The sequence below is a fragment of the Oxyura jamaicensis genome, chromosome 3, assembly GCF_011077185.1.
Source record: "Oxyura jamaicensis isolate SHBP4307 breed ruddy duck chromosome 3, BPBGC_Ojam_1.0, whole genome shotgun sequence".
Taxonomy (NCBI): domain Eukaryota; kingdom Metazoa; phylum Chordata; class Aves; order Anseriformes; family Anatidae; genus Oxyura; species Oxyura jamaicensis.
In genome coordinates, this window is record NC_048895.1 from 44,322,388 (window position 1) to 44,336,029 (window position 13,642).

The following is a 13,642-nucleotide window of genomic DNA, read 5'->3' on the forward strand; positions in this document are numbered from 1 at the left end:
TTGAATAAGTGTAAGCCTTATGAATGAATATTTGGAATACTCTGGCATCCAGAAAACATTTTAAAGTTGCTTGTAACATTAATTAAAATAAATAAATAAATAAATAAATAAAAGACCTCTGTGTGTTTTGTTGCTGTTGTTGTTGTTATTTTACCATAAGTTTGGGAGTGCCAGTCCCAAACTCAGCAATTTTCCTTTTTTATCTTTTAAAGAGTACATATTTTTCTTTGATGCTCAGGTAGTTTTCATTGCTTTCCACCAATGAACTTCACAAGTAACTGATCTTTGGCATACATTTTGGGGAAGTTAGTTATTTGATTAGACTCATATACAACAGGTTATTACAAGGCAAAATATATCGAGCATACTTATGAATACTTGGAAACATTGGATGAATGCATATAACTCATATGTTAGAAAAGTGGGATAAAAAATCCGTTCTTTCATGTAAAACGTCTTCATCATGGACAAGCTAGGATGTATCCCCTTGGAGTGCACAAATCTACTCTGACTGTGGGAAAAATAATTTGAACCTTGCAGATCCCTTCCTAGGGCTTTAAACTGTTAGAAGGCCATGGGGAGTCAGTCCACATTACAAGACAAAGACAGGTTAAATCAGTAGTTAGAAACAACCTTTCTGATTAGGTGTATTGTATTTGCTTAAAAGGTTGAGCAAAATTTAGTAGTTATAGCCTACAGTTTCTCTCCCACTTTGGCAACCTTGCAGGTGCAAGATAGAAGCCTATCAATAGTCATCTAAGGGGAAAAAAAAAAAACATTTCCTTCCACAGGAAGTGACCTGAAATTAGGCCTTTTCTGTTCTCTGCAATCAAACTGCAGGGCAAAATTTATTCTCCTCCAGGTCCCCAGCACAGAATTAATTTCTTGTGAAATTCACAAGAAAATATCTAATTCCATCTTCTGCGCTGGCACTGCAGGCACTGGAGCTGAAAACAAGGAGTGCTGATGACCCTAGCAGGGACTTCCCATTGACTGCACTGTCTTTTAAAATCAGCATGCATTTCATGTTCACAGTCACCGTATACATTTAATGTAAAGATCCATGCTACACATTTAGGTCAATCATTATTTTAAGGTATGGCTTCACAAAGCAGCAGTGGACTGCTCAGGCTGCAGTTCAATCAGAGAGCACACAGAAAGCAAGCCAGCTGGGCTGAATGAGCAGCAAAGCTGGGTTCACACGGCTGGGCTAAATGGGTGCAATGGACTCCTTTTTCTCTGGATTATTTTACTCATCCACTCCTTTCTTAAGCTCATAGTTTAAACTGCATATGTAATTGTCAGTTGAACCAGAACCACAGGATTCAAATTCAGTTTTATTTTTAGGTGTCATTTCTACAAGACTTCCCACATTCTCATTTAATGTGTTCACCTTGTCCCTCGGTTTCCCTGTCTAATTGACTGAATATTTTAAATTCAGACTAAGTTACTCAGTTGTGACTAGCCATTTAAATCAGGTGCAGTCCCCTTTGTTGCAACTGAATGATGTTTTTAGATCAAATATCTTTTAAACAAATATTTTAAAGAATTTTGTTCAAACAGACGAGAATGTTACTCTGACCTTTGCTCAAATCATTTTTGCCATCTGTTCTTACCTTTCAGATCAAGATCCATGCTCTTAAATTTTATGACTACTAACATTCATTGAAAACAAAGTGCAAAATCTGCTATATAAATATGTACAAAAGCAGACTTTAAATTCTATATTATTTTAAATACTAAATTATGGCTTAAACATTGAGCTCCCAAGTCCCAAAATATTCCAAGCAATGCATATGGAGCCCTAATTTCTTTTTTTTTTCCTACCACTTTGCCTATATGCTTTTAATATTTGCTCCACAGCTGGGAGAACTGCACATTTTTACTGAGCACTAAAGATTTCACAACCATCTGACTTCATCAGCTGAAGATTTATGCAAATCACTTAATAAAAAGACTCATAATAATATCTTGGCATTTCTGGCACTGGAGTATGAATACTGACTACTAATAATTGATCCATGGTGTACTGAGTGAATAATTAATGCACTAATGGAGTCACCAGGATACACTCCAAGATACAATGTCACTAAAATAATGGCCAAAACAGCCCAAGGATTTAATGCAAAAATAGTTTGCCTGGCTCAAATACTTGACTACCAGAATTAAGTATTTGTAAAAGACATTACTTGTAAGAGATGAAAGAAGCTATTCAAAATTATTTTTCAGTTATTTTCCTCCAGTAACAAAGAAAAACACAAATCTCTTATTAATCACTCCTTCACATCTCAAGACTGGTCACCATTTTCTGAGCTCCTTCCTGCTGCTTTGCTTTTATCCTCTTTGATCCCTGAGTGAACTTCACTAGCATCCCTCACCTCCTAAAGCCAGCTCTTTCATTCTTTCTAGCCAGGCCTCAAGTGAGTTGCCCTAGGATTGTCTTTGTCACCCATCTGGGTCTCTGTATGACCTCTCCAATGAGTTTCCTCAGTGTTTCCTTATTTTTCTTCCAGCTATGCCTTTTATCTGATATTGCCTCTTCTCTGTGCTCTCTCTTTGCTCTTTTCTGTGCTCTCTCTTGTAGCATGTCACCCCCAGCTGCCTAATCTTTAATTTTGGGGATCCTTTGAGATATCCCCACTAGTTCCTACTACTCTTCCTACTCTTTCTTCATCCCACTTGGTCCTGTGCCCAAGTGAGACTTGGGGTGGGGAAAGAGTGGCAGAGTTAAATGCCACTTCAGTCACCATTGCTGTATTAAACACCTTGAAATAGCACATCTGGTTGGCTGACATGCAACCTATGTGTCAATTGTCTGTAGAGGTGCAGATTTTTCGTGATTAACCAGACTTGCTTGACAATATTTTCTTGGTCATTAATTTCTAAACAATTTCTTCTTAATGGCCCATCATATCCGATATGTGTCATTCATGTTCCCAAAACTACCAGAAATGAACACCCACATGCAGTCTAATATGTATACTATTTTGTATTGGATCACCAGTGTAGGCTACATATTTTTTCCTCCTAATGTTTGTTACCTGAAGTAACAATCTGACTTCTGGCTGACTATTCAGCTTCTGACAGTATGATGCGTGTACTTTCAGTGACTCCAAAAGGGCTTTCTCATCCAATTTAAAGGTAATGTTGACAGTCTGCTTGTTCTCATGCAGTGGTACTACCCCAATGCCACATCATAGGGCAGAGATTTCTCAGGCTTTTGAACACAGGTCACTGACACCTTCTGAGCAAGAAAAAGTGGATGATCCCCTAATTTCTCAGGACACACAAAACAACCATGATGGCTAGATAATAGAAAACTTCAGGCAATCTAGATTTATCCTTTGTATGGATGGGTTAATCTTTCCTGAGTCTGAGGATGATTCTACCAGCTATCCATTGAACTGAGAAGACTGAGGAAGAGGTGTGCAAGATCTCTGGAATGGTGGTACCAGATCTGGGAGGTGTGCTAAATCTGAAAAAAAACACAGGAAAGTATCAGTCACTACTTAGATCAGTCCAGACATGCAACCACAGAAGGAACCAAAGGTAATGTCTATTAAATGTGTGTAAATTGTGTCCAGAAAGCATAAGCCAGCAACAAAATTGTTCCACACCTCTACATGCCTACAGAGTACCAACCTTTTGGCCAGAGTATGGGATTATAGTTGACCATAGCATAAATATTTCAGAGTCCATTGGCAAGGGAAGGAAAAAAAAGCATGTGCTCTTCTTGCTGTTGGATATCTTGTGCCAATCCTTCACTGTCAGAGCAACTGCAACTTTTTGCTTGGTTGCCTCATTTGCTTTCCTGCAATGCTGTCCCTGAACACCACACTTACCTGATAAATTGGCCAGCTTCCCCATCTGAATGATGATCCAAGGCTCTTATATGCTCTTGTCGTAAAAAAACAGCAGCTCTGCTGAATGCCCAGGCTGCTATCAGTAAACACAGCCAAGAGACTGTGCCTGCAGCGCTGGCAGGAGTTATGGTTCTGAAAACACCAGCCAGCTCGTCTGCCTTGGTCACTCACTCACAAGTGGTGCTCACACATGGTCCCTCAGCTGGATTGCTGGTGACTGGATGGGTACGGTGACAACACAGATGAAATTAATAGCAACTTAAACCAAGTTATTATGTTCATATTTGTAAGTCCAAATAGATGATACAGCTCTTTTACTGCACTGAACACTGACTGAAGGAACTATTGCACAGACAAAGAGCTTGCATTTCTTTGGGGGCTCTCCAATAAGGTCAACAGCATCTGAGTAACCCTTATCAAGGCTGGAGTAAGACAAGTTAGTGAAGCCCAGTCAAGGCAGGGAACTCCTATACAAAAACATTGTTAAATATTGACTTTTATATTGGCACTTCCAGGACCCAAAAGACTAAGGGAAATTATACTATGTCAATACTGGAGTATAAAGACAATGGGCACTTTCATTTCTGGGTACGTTAAACTGATCTTCCGGCCCATCTGGATCTTCAGTGAAAATGTGGCAATTCTTTTCAGGTTTGTCTTTCATTACTCATTAGTAATGCTTTTTTCTTTCTTTCTTTCTTTTTTTTTTCCTTCTTTGTAGGAAAGAAAAAATGCACAAGAAAGTTTTGACTTTCTTTTTATTTGTACCAACGAACACTTTCTCATCTCAGAATAGCTCCAGGCCTTCATTAAAAAAAAAAAAAAAAAAAAAAAGGAGGGTAACGAAGGTAATGAATAGTTTCATTCTTTAAAAAAGCACAACGCTTTCAAGCACTCTGGTACACAATGACTGCCCTCTCCCCTCGTGCTGGGGGAAGAACCAGAGCAGATGCTTCCTCAAATGTCCAGTTTCCCTCATGAAAGTGTGGGACTCTTCACAACAGAGCAAAATATTGCTCCACTAGTGCATCACTCCCTGCAGTGGTCTCCGGAGTATTTGAAACCTACTAACGGAACAGATACACAGAAAGCTGGAGGACTGAATAAGATTGATGACCCATCTAACATTGTATTTTGGTTTCAGAGTGAACCATGCCATGCTGCATAGAGGTGTGCTCTCCTAACAGAACTGCACATTGAACTGCTGGTCTGAGTGATTTCTTCACAGCATATAGCAACCCAGGTCTGGCTTTTGTAATGGCTGGTAGGTGGAGAACTGCTCCCTTCCCTCTGTCCCCACATATGGGTCAATTATGCCTCACAGGCTGGACTTCTAGAGATTATGGATATGGGCTTTTGGTTCGTTGGTTGTTTTTTGTTGTGTTTTTTTGTTTGTTTGGTTGTTGTTGTTGGTTGTTTGTTTGTTTGTTTCGGGGGGGGGGGAGGGGCGGTTACCCTGAGGTCCTTGAATGGAACATACTGCATGATGGTGACATCCAAAAGAACTTTTTTTTTTTTTTTTTTTTTTTTCTGAAAACAAGCCATCAGTTGAGCAGTTGTGTTACCAATGACCCATGTCCTGCAGCCTTCAGCTCCCTCTGTAAGAACCTGAGCAGCCAAAGGCCCATTAGCCACCTGCGGTCCCTCAACAAAGCCTCTTCCAAAAGCTGTGGTGTGGGGATGGGGAACTGACGTTGCTGACAAAGCCCTGTGTGGACAAATCAAGTGTTTTTTGGGACACCACTTCACCAAATCTCTGTTCTTAATAAAGTCTGTAGGAGTGAGGTATCTTGGAGACAACCTTTGGAATAGTAAATTCAAAAGTCATGGTGCAGAGGTCGGACAGATCTTCGGACAGACAGGCCAAATGGGTGATCAGGCAAGCCTCATGAAAATAAGACAAGTCCAGCATGGAAATAATTTAATTCATTTTTAATAACTATCACATCTTCAGCTAGCTCACAGCACTGGGTAAAGAGTGAATGTATCTGGAACTGTGCTGGAAAAAGTGAACAGTTAATATGGAATAGTTCTGTGCAGTCAAGCCCTGTAGTATGTATCTCCACCAGGCCTCTTATAAGTCTTTTTTTTAAAAAAAAAAAAAAAAAAAAAGAAAAAATATTTTTCCCCTATTTCATTCCATTTCACACCTATAAATAAATGTTTGTGTCTTACATTTGCACTTCAACATCACTCCTATTTTTCAAATACATAAGGAAATTTGGAAGACCATGCTCCTGATTGATCAGGCTGTGTTAATCTTTCCTCCGTCAGTGATTATTGTCTTCAACTTCTAAGAGCCAATTCTTTGCCTGGAGTTGCAAAACATTTTTCTCACAATTTGCAGCTGCAGATTTCTTCAGGACAAGAGACATGGCGTTTGCAAAATATCCTATACTTTTATATCGTTTTCCAAGGGATTTGCATATCTATTAACGGGTTTGCCTGGCTTGTGGTGCTGGAATTTTTAAGCTTTCCAGAATTCATAAATTAATATCACATTCATTCCTGCTCAGTTTGTTCTTCATTATTATGAATGTGCCTTCATGAAGCTTTCAGTTAAGACCAGGATACTCTCCCTCCACTACATCTCTTGTGTTACCTAAAACTTGGGAAATCATGCCCAGAGGAGACCATTAGTTATGCAGAAGAGGGGACAAGTACATGGGTCTGATGAAACAGTCATGATATTTGGGCTGCCTCCTAATCTGTTCTTCCAGTTTGGTGTTATTGCACCTGGAGACTGTGGGTTTTCAGACTGTCAGTCCCAAAAGGATGTGATGATATCATGTGCTGGCAGGGCTTGCCTAGGCTTCCCTGCATAGCCTTGCCATCAGTCCTCTGCTTTCCTCTGGAGCAAGTGATTTGTAATGTGTGCAAGGGAATAGCTCAATCTCTGTTCTAGGCATCCATGCAAAAAGTGACAAAAAAAAGGTATTGGATTTGGAGATGTTCTATATGAGAGAGGCTAAATATCCAACAACAGATCTTTACCCACCACCAAAGGAATGAACCACTGGCTACTCCTAAAGTCTCTGCACATTTGTTAGAGAAAGCACAGGCTTAGAAAGCACAGCCTAGCACCACCCTGTGCAAAGCCCAGTGACGGGACTTCCAAAGCACGCAGCATTTCATCATTCCTTCCCTCCTGCTGAGCTTCTCCCTGGGTGAAGGAGTGAAAACATCACGGAAGCAACTCACCCCGAGACACGCTGCCAAGCAGCTTTCTTTTACAATTACTCCATACTAAACCACATTGTAAGGTAATTATTTCATTAGCTGTAATACGTGTTGGGACAGAGCTCTCTTGGCCATCTCCTTTTCATCTCCAGTAGGGAACAACATGGGAAGAGCCGCAGAGGAGAGGGAAAGCCTTTGAATACCCGCCTGTTTACTTCTCTTTAATAGCCTTGAATCCAGAGAAACTTAGGAAGTTCACTGGCAACTGTTAAATGTTCAAAAGATTTGACCAATAAATTCCTGAGCCTTTTATGATTTATCTCATTCTGCACAATAAAACCATATGGAAAGTTGAATGTACCAGCGTGCTTGACCAGCTGCAATCAAGCATAGCATTTTCATTAATTGTAAGGGTTATCCATTACCACCCAGCTCTGAAATGTAAGTGATCACGCTGCTTCGCCATCACTCATGGCAGAGAGAGAGAATCAGACTGGAGCATTTAATATAAGCAAGTCCAAGGCACCAATCAGGACAAGATTCAAACCTTTCAGAGAAATGGACTTTTGCTTTTCTGATGGAAAAGATAAGATCCTTCCTAGTTCCATAACTGGAACTTAACTCTAAAGAACAGGGAGACAGAAACACTGGCAATATTGCATCTATTATCTGAAAAATGAAACCCCAAAATAAATACATGAAAACTGAAGAATCTTCATCATTAATTCTCAAAACGTGCATTTGTTCAGCCTTGACAGACACATTTTGGAAAGGAAGGTCTTGCTGAGTTTTGTACATGGAAGAGGTTAGTGACAGTTACAACTGGATCCCAGGAAGAACTGAGGGTTGCAGTGAGTCTTGTTTGTGCAGGTGGTGACAGACCCCTTCAGTGTCCCCCCATATGTCCTTCTGCTACATGCAGTTTGCTAGTCCAGGACCAAAATCCTTCAGAGTGAGTTTTCCTGATCTTTATCAACATACAGGCTGCTTGCTAGTCTTCAGCTGAGTTCCTCTTCACTTTTGATCTTTTAAAATGAACTGTTACATCTACCTTTACATCTGCCTTTTCCTGTGCTTTATTCTTATCATTATATAGAACAGTTGTCTCGGTGGGTATTGATTCTCAACGTTCATGCATATAGAGAGGCTTGATTGCTAATTGAAGAGGGGTAAATCCAGGAAGCTGTGTAAGGTTTGCAGTGTAAAGGGAAGACTTATTAAAGAAAAAATATGAACTTGATAGACAATACATTTGGAGTTACTTTCCCCCAAGCCCATTAATACAGATGTGACTGGTACGTGATCAGCAGAGGTGGCTGTTACAGAGATAAAAGTTGGATCCAAACGAGACAAGGAAAAAAAAAAAAAAGTATCCCAGAAGGGCTTCATTTTCGATATTCAGTCAAGCCATCTGAACAGTTGCCACCAAATCAATAGACCCACAATTAAGTATACAGTCTCACAGCTTGGAGATGAAAATCAGTGAGAGCTAGAGAGATCAATATGTGGGGTTGCTTGTTCCAGTTGTTACTGAAACACAAACACATAGACAGTGTTCCTGCTGAATACAGTGAATTAAGCTCATTCTTGGGATGATGCCACTGAGAAATGGATTGGATCTACTGATTAGTTTGACCCTTTGTGTCCCACAGCATATTCATGCTCTCACCACAAAGCAGAAAAAGGCATGAAATCAAAATGCAGGGTATTTAATATGAAAGGAAAATTAATCTGTGCTGGATCTGTTCCAGAAAGTGAAAGTGTTTCACAGCATCGGACCCCTCCCTTGCTTGATTACTCCTGTTCTCCTGAACTGTCCAGCCATTACGTGACCGCCACCTTCCCCTAATCAAAAATGGGGATAGCTTACTTGTTTGAAAATAAACAAAAGAAGAAAAAGAGGCAGAGGAATGATCCAAGGAGCCCACGGGTGTGTGCCCTAGAATCCCACCTGGGATGCCCGCACTGCACCCCACTACTCTGCAGTGGCCTCGTCCCAGTCCAGCAGGGCCAAACCTCCCAGCAGCCTGCCTTCTTGCAAGAAGATCCAGTCTTGTGCTTAGTTCAGCTCTACCTGCACACCAAAAAGACCAAACCCATACTGATTAGATCAAATAAGGGCTTGTTTCAAACCCGCTTGAGAGGGATGAAGAGTTCAAGCTCAACACTGTTGACCACAGTGAGGCCTATGTACCTGCCAATTAATGGGACTTGCAGCACCTGATATTGAAGGCACTACACAGGGACAACAAGTGCTCTTCCAGTCTCATTTAAAGGCTTTCATTTTATAAGTAAAACTGGCTACTTGGCACTATTCAGCATGCATTTATTTCCATTCCCAGTTATACAATATTATTTCCAGTGCCAGTTCTCAACTCTCAGTTCCCTGTCAGGTATATCACCAGCAGAACAGGGCAGTGAAAAAAAATAAAAATAAAAATTTGTAAATCTTGTAGACATCACACATTTCCCTAGTGTAATGTTAGTGGGGTTTCACCAAAAAATCAGCAACCTTTAATGACGTCAAGGTTAGTTTTGTGCAGTTCTACCAAAGACACCTAGAACTGTGCCTTGGGCTTTGTTTATGCTCATGCTTAGTCTTAACTTCAAGGGCAAATTTTGACGTCCAGTAAATGAGCACATGCAGGATTTGCCCTCAGTCTCATCAACAGCAACCCTAATCACCTCACAGGGACTCTGCCCCTAAAAGCATCCCATGCTATTAGCAGCACTCTAAGAAAGAAGACAGAGAATGTGTCCAACCTGCTTCCTGCTCACTTCATCTCTTTGTGGCTAGTCATCACACTCAGAAGTGCAAGCATGTGCTGGCATCTTTTTCTGAAAAAAGTTAGCCAGTACAAATTAAGCCACTAATTTCCTGGTAACACTACTGACACATCCTGATTTTAATCTTAGCTGTCCATGCGTATTACATTTGTACTGCATGCATGTATTTACTGTATGCTCACCTGTCTGGTTAGTTACCCGTATGATCTTACCATGGCTCATACATCTTCTTCCTCCTTTTGCCCTCCATTTTTGATGATCTTGTCCATTGCCTCCTGTTCCCAATTACACAGTAAACTGATAGGGTGGAGAGAGTCTTCTCCTGCTGCCCATATGGCACTCAGCACAGCATGAGCCCTAGGGCAAGCTAGTACTTCCACAGCAAGGGGTAATAAACAACTGAACCCAGTCTTCCTTGTGGTTCCAGCATTTTGGTTATTGAAGCTTTGAGATAAGACTCTCTGGCTTGTGAACTGAGGGGAAAACATGAAACACCTGCAGCTTTTGTATAGATTCGTATTATTTGTATAATAAGAAGGGACTTATTAGAGCCTAGACCCTTAAAAACCTTGGGGTTTGGTGAGTGACCCAGAAAATGTTTTTGGTATCAGATTTTCTGGCTGTTCCTTCCTAAGTAGAAGTAGCACATTTCAAAACCTCAGTGTCTTGTGATGGCCTGTTTGTTTTGATTGCAAGGGACTGAGTTTCATCTTGCTCAGTACACAGTAGTTGCTGTTGAAGTGATGGTATCTTTTTAAAGTTGTCTATAATTAAAACTGTTTTATAATAATGCAAACACTCCCAGTTAGGATAGAAGTGATGTTTACAAGTTTAGTCTCTTTCACACAAATTTCCGCTTGGATGCATATGCTGCCTAGAGCTAAAAAAAAGAAAATCTTTGAGTAGAAATGAACTGGTAAGGGCAAACTGTAATTAATTAAACAGACCCATGAGAAGGCCAAAGAGTGATTATGCACTTCTGTTTATTTTTTTCTAGTAGCTTTTACTTTTCTTTTTGTTCTACTTTTACTCTTAAAGCATAAAATAAAAAAGATTCCTCTTAAACAATTGCTTCTTGCTTAAAAGAAAAGGGGGGGGGAGTTGAGAACATATTCAAAATACTTTTTAAGTGATGTAAGTATCTGAGCATCTGTGTGAGACTTTCTACTATGCTTCCAGAAACACAAGGGGAGAAACAGTGTTGGGACATCTCCAGAAGATGACACGAAGAGGGAATAAACCACCACATATGAGCTGTGCAGATCTTGTTTGTAGATTATCTATAAACTCGGCAGCATCAGAGAGCTCCCAAAGCTGAGAACAGCATAAACTCAGCCCTGCCCATCTCTGGCATGCCCTTGCTGTCAGGGCTTGAAAGTGGATCAATACCAAACAGATTGTGATGGCCTAATTTGTTTCTCTGCCACATCTCCATTAAGCTCTTGACAGCCGGTGACTGTCAGTGAAACAGCGAGGAGGCCTGTCCTCTCTCTGCTGGAGCTGACCTCCCTACCCTGCCTGTCCCATGCCTTCCAGAAGCACTGCATGGCCAGCTCTGGGCACTTAGCTCTCCCAGACATACAGTAGGCTGTTAGAGAAACCTGTGGGAGGAGAAAAAAAACAAATAAACAAACAAAACAAAACAAAACAAACAAACAAACAAAAAACCCTGTATCAGTCAGTCCTATAGTTTCTATTGTAATTTCCAGTGTGTGCACCCACAAAGTAAACAGCATCATTTAAGATAGAAATTACAGAAATTAAATCAGGGCAGAAAGTGTCTAGACTTTCAGAACTTTCAGAGCATTCCATTCCTCTAGATTTGGACCCCCCAGATGCCTGCTGAGGTTTGCTCATCCCATGGAAAGGACTGGACACACCTCCATCCCAGAGGAGGCCCCTCACGGGCCCCTCTGCCCCGTGCAGACAAGGCACACAGGTGATGGGTCTCTGGGCCACAGCACTGATAGAGCTGCACTGGGCTCATCTCACCTGCCAGCCTATATCTGCCAATATAAAGTAGAATATCTCCAGCAAGATAGGCTGAAAGGTGTCCTTTGGATGGCAATCAATTGCCAGCATCAGGTACCACCTTTTCCAGCCTGAATACTTGTCAAGTAACAGGAGACTGCAGGGTCTAGCCTGGAAAGAAAGCATACCTGACATCTGGATTATATGAACTATAAATTTCTTAAGATGAGTTTGCTAGCCTGGTGATGAAGTGATGAGTGTAACACAAAAGAGAGCTAGTTTGAAGCAGCAGACTTTTCACCCTTGCAATGTAAATGCAGGACAAGCTGTCCTAATAGCATAGCAGGTAGCAATACTCTGCTACATCGGGAAAGTAAACAGGCCACCTAAGAAGTCTCATATGTACCTGTGGAAAAGATTAGGAAGTCCATACTAATGAAAGCATACAAAGTACCACAATGAAAAGCTAATCATATATGTTCACAGCAATATTCTAACTCTTGACATTAAGGTCTCCAATGTCTTTAAGCAGTCACTCAAGTGGACTAAGACCCAGAGAAACATCATTAAGAACTGACAACAGGAGGCCTGCTAGCATGGAAAAGGACCCGACAATCTGAACAATATCTCTGTCTGATATCTGATTCATTACAGAATATGGAAGATATCAGCAAACACTGTCTGTTTTGTAACATATGGAGATGTTGTTTCAATAATATTTTTTGTAACTTCTACAGATCTGATTCTGCTTCACAGAAATCTCAGCCATGCCTTTAAAGTCTGAGAGAAAGAGCTCACCAGTTACCATATGGACTCCAAAGATCAGACCTAACAGTATTACACAGCATCACTCAGACTCCTGAGGCCATTTTATTATTGAGATATGATGTATTAACTTGACATGCAAATAAGCATATCACCTAGACATGTTGAGGGAAATTTTCACTGAAACTTCTTTCCATGTGTCAAGTTCCTGTGTACCTCAAAACAGGCAGAACAATCACTTAAATCAATCACTTAAATCAAAGCAAGGTTTTTTATTCAATAACAGGATTCTGGATTGTTCAGATACATGAGGTGTAGGAACAAGCACAACTTTGCCTAACTCAAACTATGTACAGTGTCCTATAGTTGCCACACATTTTTATCATAAAGAGCACCCCAATAAAGAAGATGAATTGTTGTAATTAATTACCTTTCAAGGCTCTGCAGATAACCAATCTCTCTTTAGGAAAACTATGGCTTCTCCAGCTCTCTTCAATACTGAAGATTGAGAGATGGCAACAGAGCATCAAGCTAAATCTTTCTTTTAGTAGTTCTGAAACCTGCTTAGAAGCAAGAAATCAAAAAACAACAAAAACAACAAAAACAAACAAAAATCACAACAGTTCAGAACAGAACATTAAATCCTTTCAACTTTTGTTCTGTAAGTTTCCAAGTTTTTTTATGCCTTGAAATAAAATTATACTTCACACTTCTACAGCGTCTCCTATTTGAGGATCTCACAGTACTTTTGTAATGTGGTAAGGAATGGTAAAGAATTATTATTTTCGGAGCACATTACTACAGCTAAGAAAACTAGTTTGTGGTAGGATTAAACTATTTCCACTGCATCCTTGGGAGAAGAGATTGGGGATGATAGAGTGTGCAGAATCCTGAGTCCCACCCCAAAACCTCCACTACAGAATACTCTTTTTATTTGTTTGAAAATGTCTGCTGCCACTGTAAGATGCTGGGCTAAAGCCCAAGACAATCATTTCAGTGATTTCAGTAGGTCTTGGGTTAAATTTAAAAGCCTTTTTTGATTGTTTGTTTGTTCTGTTCTGTTTGTTTGTTTGTTT

At 40.4% G+C, this 13,642-nt stretch overlaps 1 long non-coding RNA gene across 2 annotated transcripts in view; it reads right to left on the reverse strand.

The window, feature by feature from the left end:
* Window positions 1-2,319: 2,319 nt before the first annotated feature.
* LOC118165216 overlaps window positions 2,320-13,642 on the reverse strand; it is a 72,365-nt gene continuing 61,042 nt past the window's right edge. For both annotated transcript variants that reach the window (XR_004749921.1, XR_004749922.1), the window contains one exon: window positions 2,320-3,475. This is a non-coding gene — a long non-coding RNA (uncharacterized LOC118165216). The remainder of the gene's footprint in view (window positions 3,476-13,642) is intronic.